General features: G+C 48.4%; 1 long non-coding RNA gene across 1 annotated transcript; it reads right to left on the bottom strand.

The window, feature by feature from the left end:
* Positions 1 to 318: 318 nt before the first annotated feature.
* Positions 319 to 4,888, bottom strand: LOC110596588. Its single transcript, XR_002482573.1, has 3 exons — positions 4,287 to 4,888; positions 3,400 to 3,546; positions 319 to 976 (listed from the first exon to the last, which is right to left on the bottom strand). It is a non-coding gene; the product is annotated as an uncharacterized LOC110596588 (long non-coding RNA).
* Between the last annotated feature and the right edge of the window lie 4,964 nt (positions 4,889 to 9,852).

The following is a 9,852-nucleotide window of genomic DNA, read 5'->3' on the forward strand; positions in this document are numbered from 1 at the left end:
TGTGACCACAAAGGCAGCGATCAGAGGGACGTGGCCACAGACAGTGGAAGCTGAAGGATTGTCCCGAGGGAGCAGGCTCCTGCCAACCCTTGGCTTAGTTCAGTGGCACTGATTTCAAACCGGCCTCCAGAGGGTGAGAAAATGAGTGTCTGTGGTTTAAGTCATTAAGTTGGCAGTAATTTGTTACTGCAGCAAGAGGAAACCAATACAGTGGTTTACATGACTTAGTCGCCCGATACAACTGCATTTACATGAAGTAATTTCTAACACAGGATAAAATGCAGCATAATTTTCCCTACAGAATGATCCACAACAGGCTTGAAAGTAGCATTTTCTCTAATTACCTTCAAAATGGGCCATTTACGAAAACAAATACTTCACACATAACATTTTGGGAACATTTCCGTAATGTAAGCCTCATGGCTTCAGATGCCACAAATACAGGACTGACTCCCAAATTCAAACCTTGGGCCCGAATGACGGCCCTTCACTTGAAACTCGCATCCCACTGGAAGGTCACCTCCCCTCACACTTCACACATCGAGAGCTGGGCTCCTCCTTCCCTCAGCCTGCTTCTCCCCGGTCTGCGCCATCCTGGCCAGTGGAAACCGCATCCTTCCAGATGCTCCGGCCAGGGGTCTTGAGATGTGCCTGCATTCTCTCCTCTTACATCCACCAGCATCCTATCTCGCGTCTACCTCCAGAAGCCGTCCAGTCACCTCTTCCCTCTTCCACCGCCTCCGCCCGAGTCGCCTCCCATGTCCGTCTGGATTCGGGCAGCGTCCTCCCAAGCAGTCTCCCAGCTGCTGTCCGGTGGAGTCACCGCACGGCAGTCGGAGCGATTCTCTTCATGTGTGGTTCAGCTCTTGCCTCTCCCTTGTCCAAGCCCCCCGTTGGCTTTCCATCTCACACAGATTAAAAACCAAGTCCTGTGGCTTGCACTGGTAATACCAGCAAGTGGAGAAATTCTGGGAAGCTGAGGTGAGAAGTTTAAGATCAGCCTGGACAATATAGGGACGCCCCACCCCCTCACCCATCTCTACAATTGAAAAGAAAAGAAAAACTTAGCCAGGTGTGGTGGTATGCACCTGTGGTCCCAGCTACTCAGGAGGTTGAGGTGGGAGGATTGCTCAAATTCAAGACCAGCCAGGACAACACAGCAAGACCCTGTCTCTAAATAATTAAAAACATCAAGTTCTTCTAGAGCCTACATTACATCTACAGCTCCCTCACTCCTGGTTTAGTCACTCGGCCATCCTCACTCCCTTCAGACAGGTCAGGTGTGATCTGACTGTTCCCACCCAGGGCTCTTGCGTGGGCTGCAGCGTCTGGCAAGAAGCTCCAACCCCCAGAAATCTGCAAGACGTGCTCCCTCCCGTTCTTCAGGTCCTGGCTCACCAGTGACGCCTTCTGTGGCCCTTTCCAAGGGCACACCATCCACACACACAGCTCCGTGTTTATTTTCTGACTTCTCCCCATTAGAATGTTCAGTTTCCAAAGGCAGGAATTTGGGGCCAGATCTGTGCGCAGCCAATAAGCTGAATGTGCCAGAAATGCCAACTCTGAAGAAATACACCAGATAAAGTAACACATGCGCAGTGTTCTGGTATTAGGTCATAACACACCCGATTATTGCTCTTTCTGAAGAAACTCATCCCTTCAGCATTCCTCTTCGCCTTCTCGATACCCCTTTCTCCACTGCCAGTTTTTCCCTTTGAAACCAACTTCTTTCTCACAATGCCACAAATTTAATCTCAGACTCACCCAGATAAAGAATTCATGAAGAGCAGTGCCCTCGCCTATGTTTTTCTGACCACCACTGACTTCTGAGTACCTTCTGTACTTGCTTCTTTTTTCCTTGTATTTCTGCTTGCTTTCATTTTGCCTCTAAGCCTAGCAAGGAAGGGCTTCAGCTTGGTTTGGGAGCCAACTAGTTCTCTCCACTTGCTTTCTACCCCACAGACCCCCTCCCACTGATTTGTTGAGTTCAGGGAACATAAGTCTGTCATCTCCATCAGACTTGTTATTTTTTGTCTTCTGAACTCTTCACACAAAATTTAGATATGCAGATCCTTCTGTCTACACCAGTCAAATCAACTTCACGTAGAATATAAAGTAGGAGCATTTTATCCTAGTATGCCTCAACAATACGGCTCTCCAGAGTGTGTTTAGGAATTGGTAGGGGAATTCTGAGTGTCACAGTCCTTTGGGAAAGAGGGAGATACCAGCCTGTAATTGAGATGATAGGCAACTTGTCATGTGGCTAGTACACACAATAAAATATTGTCCCACACACAATCCATCAGATTCTTGAATGTCCTGCCAGATACCTGCTTACGTGTCTGAGGCCTGGACTGTAACTTAATTTTACATATGATAAGGTATATTTTTCGACAGTTTATTTAAAAATTTTTTTCAGAGACAGTCTTGTTCCGCTGCCCAGGCTGGAGTACAGCGGCATGATTGTAGTTAACTGCAGCCTGGAACTCCTGAGCTCAGGCGATCCTCCAGCTCAGCCTCCCAAGAAGCTGGGATTATAGGTGCACACCACTACACCTGGCTAATTTTTTTATTTGCATAGAAATAGGGTCTCACTTTGTTACCCAGGCTGGTCTCACACTCCAGATCTCAAGTGATCCTCCCACCTCAGCCTCCCATGCCCAGCTTCTGCTGTTTTTTTTTTATTTTTTATTTTTATTGAGTTGGAGTCTCACTCTGTCGCCCAGACTGGAGTACAGTGGCCACTCCCGGCCACTGTAGCCTCGACCTCCTGGGCTCCAGTGATCCTTCCACCTCAACCTTCCAAGTAGCCAAAATTACAGGCACTCATGCCCGGCTGATTTTTTGATTTATTGTAGAGATGAGGTCTCGCTGCCCAGGCGGGTCTCGAACCCACGGGCTCGGGCAGTCCACTCACCTCAGCCTCCCAAAGGCGTGGGATTACAGGCTGAGCCACCGAGCCTGGCTTCTGCTGTTTTAATATGAACTAAAATTTCGAAGAACTCTTCCATGTGAAAGACAGCGGGTTTTCTTTTTTAATATACTTTATGATAGAGTCAGAACTTTATCAAGAAGTTGTTCATTCTGGAAACACCATGTTGCCAGTGTGAGCCCACAAGGCTGGAGCAGGGATAGTACCTGCCACGGGGGCTGGCGACCCTCGCAGCACCAGGAACCCTGTGACGTCAGTGAAACAGCAAGTAAATGTTTTCCCAAGCCTCTTACCTACGGATCAGTGACTACGAAAACAAAAACATGGACTTGGTAGGTCCCCGAGCCGCTGCCGTGTCTCCTCTCATGAGCCCTAAAGACCCACAGGTCCCCCTGGTCAACCCAGACCTTCTTCTTGGGGGTGTTCTGGCCTCGCACAGACAAGAGGACGGGAGCCACACAACTCACCTGCAGTTCTGAGGAGCGTCTCGGGGCAGGGAGTAAGCACACATGGACCAGCCCATTCTGGGACACGTACTTTGCTCAGAGTGTTGGTGGTGCTCATGGTTAAGATCTGCTGGTAAAATCCATGTTCTTGGTGTCTTGAATAAAGAACTGAATGAAACACACCAGCAGCAAAGGCAAAAAGCAGCTTATTAGGCAAGAGCAGAAGCGACAGCACACCCCAGAGGCAGACAGGAGCAGCCCAGCACGAGCATAGCTCCACAGCCCAACAAGCAAATTCTGTGGGGCTTCTAGATCTTCAACTGGGGTCGTGCAGTTTGGTCACTGGATGGGCCCAGTACATGGCTTGTTCCACTGGCCAAGTTTAGATGTTGCACTAACTGGTGGGAAGTCTCTGCCCACAAGTTTACCGCAGAAGTTTCCCTGTATGCCCTTGTGGAAAATGCTCTGTCAGCCGGGCTCGGTGGCTCAGCCTGTAATCCCACGCCTTTGGGAGTCCGAGGTAAGTGGACTGCCTGAGCCCGCGGGTTCGAGACCCGCCTGGGCAACTTGGCGAGACCTCATCTCTACAGTAAATCAAAAATTAGCCGGGCGTGGTAGCGCACCTGTAGTTCCAGCTACTTGGAAGGCTGAGGCGGAAGGATCACCGGAGCCCAGCAGGTCGAGGCTGCGGTGACTGGGAGCGGCCACTGCACTCCAGTCTGGGCGACAGAGTGAGACTCCAACTCAAAAAAAAAAACAAAAAACTTTGTCTCGGCCAGATCTGTTATGGGATCCACTGAGTTAACGCAGACAAATTCCTGGTCCCCTCCTCCCATTCTAGTTCCTGTCTGCCTTCCTGACTCATTTTTCCCCGAGACATGATCCCCATAAATCTCTGTCTTCTGTACCTGCTTCCTGCTGGAGAAGGGCGTTGACTCTGTCTACTGGGGATCATGAAACTCTCATCCTGTCTGATCTAGGTGAGAGAGTGGGGTTGAGGCCAGGTTGGCGGGGTGGTTTCGAAGCATGTTGTTGGGAAGGCCATTGTCTGGCTGTACAGCACACCATAGGAATCAGCAGAGGTTCCAGGGGGCTGACGTCCCCATTGCACAACCATCTGCAGTTTTGTGGCCTCTAGACGAGAAGAAATGAATTTAGTTAAGTTTAGCAGCAGGGTCTGAAAACAAAGGCCAAAATGATCATCAACAGAAGTCCTAATAAGGGCAACAACCATGGGAACCAATTCCAGAACTTTGACCAGGTTCCCTGGGAATCAGACATGTGTTGTCGGATTGGTGAGGCTCTATCTGCGAGTTTCTTTGCTGCATCCCTAAGTAGGCCAGACTGATTGACATAAAAGCAACATTCTTCTTCTAGGAATAGGCAAAGTCCACCATTTTCTGCAGTCAGGAGGTCTAATCCCCTTCTGTTTTGGAGCACCACTCCTGCTAGGGAATCCATCTGATTTTGGAGAGTCAAGATATTTCGGGCTATTTCACCTAAACTTTCTGAAAAGTCTTTGGATAAGCCTTGACTGTAGGTTAGCGAAGTGGACAGGGTAGCAACCCCAGGACTTTCCCCAGTGGTAACCCCCAATCCAACTAACAGAGGGATAAGTCATAAGGCTCTTTTCATCCTCCTATGAGCTGTTGCGGGGACATTCAGTGGTTGTGGGGGGCAAACCTGATCTCAGGGGACAGATAAAAAGGGTGCAAGTGCCTGTCTAATTTGCAGGGAGGCATAAATAAGAGGACCACAAAGAAAGAAAACGGGGAGTTTTTAGGCAGAATCTCGTAAGCAGTAAAAAGATGGGTGTTTGGGATTTCCGTGCTCCCAAATGGAAAGGCTTCCTGCCAGGGCTGCTCCCATGAGTGGCTGGTATGGCCCCCGGGACGTGTCTTGGATGGGATTCGTGGTTTTGCCTTCACAAGGCAAATATCATCTGGATGTGTCTATGAACACCTAGGTGGTTGAGTTTTCAGGTTGTGACATCAGAAGGCAATGAGTGGTTTCTGGGTTAGTACAATCACATCAAGGTAAGATGAGAGTGTATTGGGTAGGCGTCCCTTGGCAATAGTTGGAGGGGTTGTTCAACAACGTGGTGGTATCGAGTACAGGCTTCCATGAAAACCCACTGGGTTTCTGAATCCGGGTGGCTGTTACTTGGAAACTGGTCCATTCTCTGGAAGGATGTATTTTTATTGTGTAGCTCTAAAGGGATTAGTCTAAGGTACCTACAACTTGGGCCCTTTTAACACTCATTGGCACCTAAAATTTTAAGGGAGTAGTTGTTGTAATGGGTCTCCAAATGGGGTGTTTCTGCGGATCCTATCAGGTTATGTTGGTAATGGGTGAGAAGATTAAGAGGTCTCCAGATATTGGAATCCGTGCCTGTAGTTTCAAGCGTAATGTCTCGCCAGTGGTCCAGGAGTTCCTGGTCCGTGGTAACTCACAAATCTGGTAAAGCTGACAGGTCCTTTAGCCTTCCAAAAGGTGAACCTCCTTTATATTTAAGGCGGAGAGTCATTTCACTGGTGGCCCATAACCTAATAGGAATAGGCACAGCTATACGTTGTCTGGATAAAGATAAACAAAGACAACAGTCTTTAGCTAAATTTGGATTAGAGAAACTTAGAAAATTATGAGTTCATCTGAAAGTATTATATAAGTATTCGATACCTAATATTTTTCCAATACGTGATTTCCCTTTAATTGCCATGTCAACCATGGATATTAACCCTATTAGTCCTGAAAAACAAAGATGTGTTAGCTTCATTTCTGAGGATAAAGCAGTTACTGGCATGTATTCTTGGAGGAATGCAAGTGAGTCTCAATAATATCCAAATGAAAAACACAAGGGTACATAATAGCCCAAGGACAGGAGCAACCCAGTGATGAAGCATCTATTTCCTTGTGGCCGTCTCTGAAGGCCTTCTTTTAAGGGCGAACTTCAAAGTTTCAATGGACTCACAGTGCACGTTGTTTTCTCTGGGGAGGGTGATGGCTGTTGCCTCTCGCCTGCAATGAGAAGGGTGCAAGCTTTACTCTGCAGAGAGGAATCCAACTATCCATTTCTGCCATTTTTCCAGCAGAAGAGGTTGCTAAGATTACTGTTAAAGGGCCCTTCCAGTTGGGATTTAGTTGATCATTGGGAGTTCCTTCCCTCCAGGTTTTAATCAGGACCTGGTCCCCTGGCTTTATTCAGACCAACTTAACATTATCACCAGGAGGGGGCAGAATGTGAGCCCTGTATTCTTTTAAGGCTTCTTGAAGCTGAACCCGATTGGTGATATGTTTTTTTTTGTTGTTGATTTGGAGTCTCACTCTGTCACCCAGACTGGAGTGCAGTGGCTGCTCCCGGCCACCGCAGCCTCGACCTGCTGGGCTCGTGCAATCCTTCCGCCTCAGCCTTCCAAGTAGCTGGAACTACAGATGCGCGCTACCACGCCCGGCTGACTTTTTAATTTATTGTAGAGATGAGGTCTCACCAAGTTGCCCAGGCGGGTCACGAACCCATGGGCTCAGGCAATCCACTCACCTCAGCCTCCCAAAGTGCTGGGATTACAGGCTGAGCCACCGAGCCCAGCTGGTGATAAGTTTTATAAGACCTGCAAGTTTCAGGGTCCGTGAGCATGTCCGCTGAAAGAAAAGGTCGGCCATATAGCATTTCATAAGGGCTAAAATTGAGTTTGGCCTTAGGGGCATGGCGTATTCTCATAAGATCAACAGGGAGCATAGAGACCCGATGTTCAGAAGTTTTCTGGCATAACTCAGCAAGTGAGCGTTTGAGAGTCTGATGATCTTTTTCTGCTTTCCGGGAAGACTGTGGCCTACAGGCAGAGTACAGTAAATGTTTTGTTCCCAAGGCTTTAGTCACTCCTTGTGTTGTTTGGGAAACAAGGAAAAGTAGTCCAGACCTTGGAATGATTTCTTTTCAAAGGGCCTCACCACTTCCATTGCTTTTCTGTGTGAGTGGGGAAAGCCACTGCTCAGCCTGTAAAGGTATTTACGAAAACTAAGAGACACATATGCCCTTGGCAAGGCGGCACATGAGTAAAATCTATTTGCTAATCTTCCCCTGGGTAGGTACCCTTCTCCGTGCTGGCTCTGGTAAAGGTGGCATCTTTGGCTCTGGGTTATTATAGACACATATAGGGCAAGCTTGGCAGACCTGCTTTACAGTTCAGGTGAGTCCTATGAACAGGCGAGTGGCCAAAGCTCCTCGTGCTCAGTGGAAGGCATCAGGCACAGCTTTAACAGCTTTCCACTGGCCTGTGCTTCCCCCTTCAGTTTGGGCCTTTAGATCTTCCTGAGAACATTTGGGATGGATTGGCTCCCTTGCACAAGGAAACATGGTTGAGACAGGGTGAGACAAGGCCACTGGCATCCAGCCTAGCTTCTCTGTCCATCTTTTGGTTGTCTTTGACCACAGGGAGTTTTCCTTCTGATGTCCCCTGCAAAGCATGACAGCCACCTCCTTTGGCAGTTGAACCACCTGAAGAAGTCGGAGGGTCTCACGCCCATGTTTGACAGGGGACTGTTTATCTAATAGTCCCTGTTCCTTCCAAATGGCTGCATGGACATGGAGAACAAGGAAAGCATGCTTAGAACCAGTATAAGTGTTTAGTTTCTTCACTTTCCTAAGGTTAAAGCTCGGGTGAGGGCTATGGTCTCTGCTCTTTGGGCAGAGGCCCCTGGAGCCAAAGGTCGAGACTCAATAGCATTACCTTTGCTAACCTCTGCATATCCTGTCACCCAACACCCTTTTTTGTCTAGCATATAACTGTTGCCATCAGTAAACCAGGTTTCCTCTGTGTTTTCCAAAGGGAACTCTTTCTGATCTGGTCTACTTGCATAGGTGTAAGATATAACTGGGGCACAGGAGTAGATTTTTCAGTAAGCATCCAAGAGGCCGGGTTTAAGAGATTACATGTTGCCAGGCTTGGTGGCTCAGCCTATAATCCCGCGCTTTGAGAGGCTGAGGTGAGTGGACTGCCTGAGCCCACAGGTTCGAGACCCACCTGGGCAACTCGGCGAGACCTCATCTCTACAATAAATCAAAAAATTAGCCGGGTGTGGTAGCGCGTGCCTGTAGTTCCAGCTACTTGGAAGGCCGAGGTGGAAGGATTGCCAGAGCCCAGCAGGTCGAGGCTGCAGTGGCCGGAAGCGGCCACTGCTCTCCAGTCTGGGCGACAGAGTGAGACTGCAACTCAGAAAAAAAAAAAAGAGGTTACATGTCTTTAGGGTGACCTCAGGATTACCTATGAGGGCAGCCTGATATTCAGTCAAGTGTCCTCCGGCCATCCATAAGTGACCCTTTATTTCTAGGACCAATTTGACTTGATGAGGAGTAAGAACTTCTAGGGACTGTCCCAGAGTGATCTCGGTGGCTTCCTCTGCCAAAGAGCAGTGGCAGCCACTGCCCTGAGGGAACTGAGCCAGCCTGTGGCGGTGCCATCCACTTTATTTGAAAAATGGGCCCTGGGTCACAGCCAGTCCAACTTTGGGGTTAGGACTCCAGGGGAAATTCCTTTTTTTCCTGCAACATAGAGGGAAGGGTCTGAGTAGGGCGGGAGTCCCTGAAGTCGGAGCTTGTGTAAGGGCCTGTTTTAAACCATCAGAGGCCTTTTTGGCTTCTCCAATCATTCCAGGGCCTCATATGTAGGCCCCTTTATAGCCTCATAAAGGGACTTCGCGATGAGGCCAAAGTTAGGTATCCAGATCCATGCCTATAAAGGACCTGAGCTGATGCTTAATTTGGGGATATTGCAAAACACAGATGGCCCAAAGGCAACTTGGGGCCAGTTGCTGTGTCCCAGGGGTAAGAATATGCCTGAGGTATTGTGCCTTTTGCATTGAGATTTGGGCCTTTTTCTTCAAGACTTTAGAGCCCTGTTCTGCTAAAAAGTTGAGGACTTCTATGGTGTTTGTATCTGAAGCCTCTCTAGTCAGACTGCAAATTAGCAAGTCATCCACATTCTGAAGGATGCTACCTCCATTTAAATTCAAATCCCTTAGATCCCTTCCCAAGGCTCAAGCAAACAAATGTGGACTGTTTCTAAACCCCTGAGAAAGAACAGGCGAAGTGTATTATTGCCTTTCCCTGGTATCTGGATCTTCCCCCTCAAAAGCAAACAAGAACTGGAGTCTGGGTGCAAGGGAATGGAGACGTACGCACCCTTGAGGTCTAACACGGAGTCCCCATCTGTACCTCCAAGGACCTGGGGCAGTAAAGTATAAGGATCTGCTACCAAGGGATGAACAGGAATTCCTGCCTCCTTGAGAATTCTCAAGTCCTGGACCATTCTCTATTCCCGGATTGGCTTAAGTACCAACAATTTTGAGTATTACAAGCAGACTGGCAGGGTCTTAGAAGCCCAAACTTCAAAAATTCATTTACTGCGGGTTCACGTCCCTCTTTTTGCTTCAGCCGTCACTGGCTATTGCTTACGACAGGGGAATTTAGTAAGATCT

The sequence above is a fragment of the Carlito syrichta genome, unplaced genomic scaffold, assembly GCF_000164805.1.
Source record: "Carlito syrichta isolate Samal-C Ts95f unplaced genomic scaffold, Tarsius_syrichta-2.0.1 Scaffold311267, whole genome shotgun sequence".
Classification (NCBI taxonomy): Eukaryota; Metazoa; Chordata; class Mammalia; order Primates; family Tarsiidae; genus Carlito; species Carlito syrichta.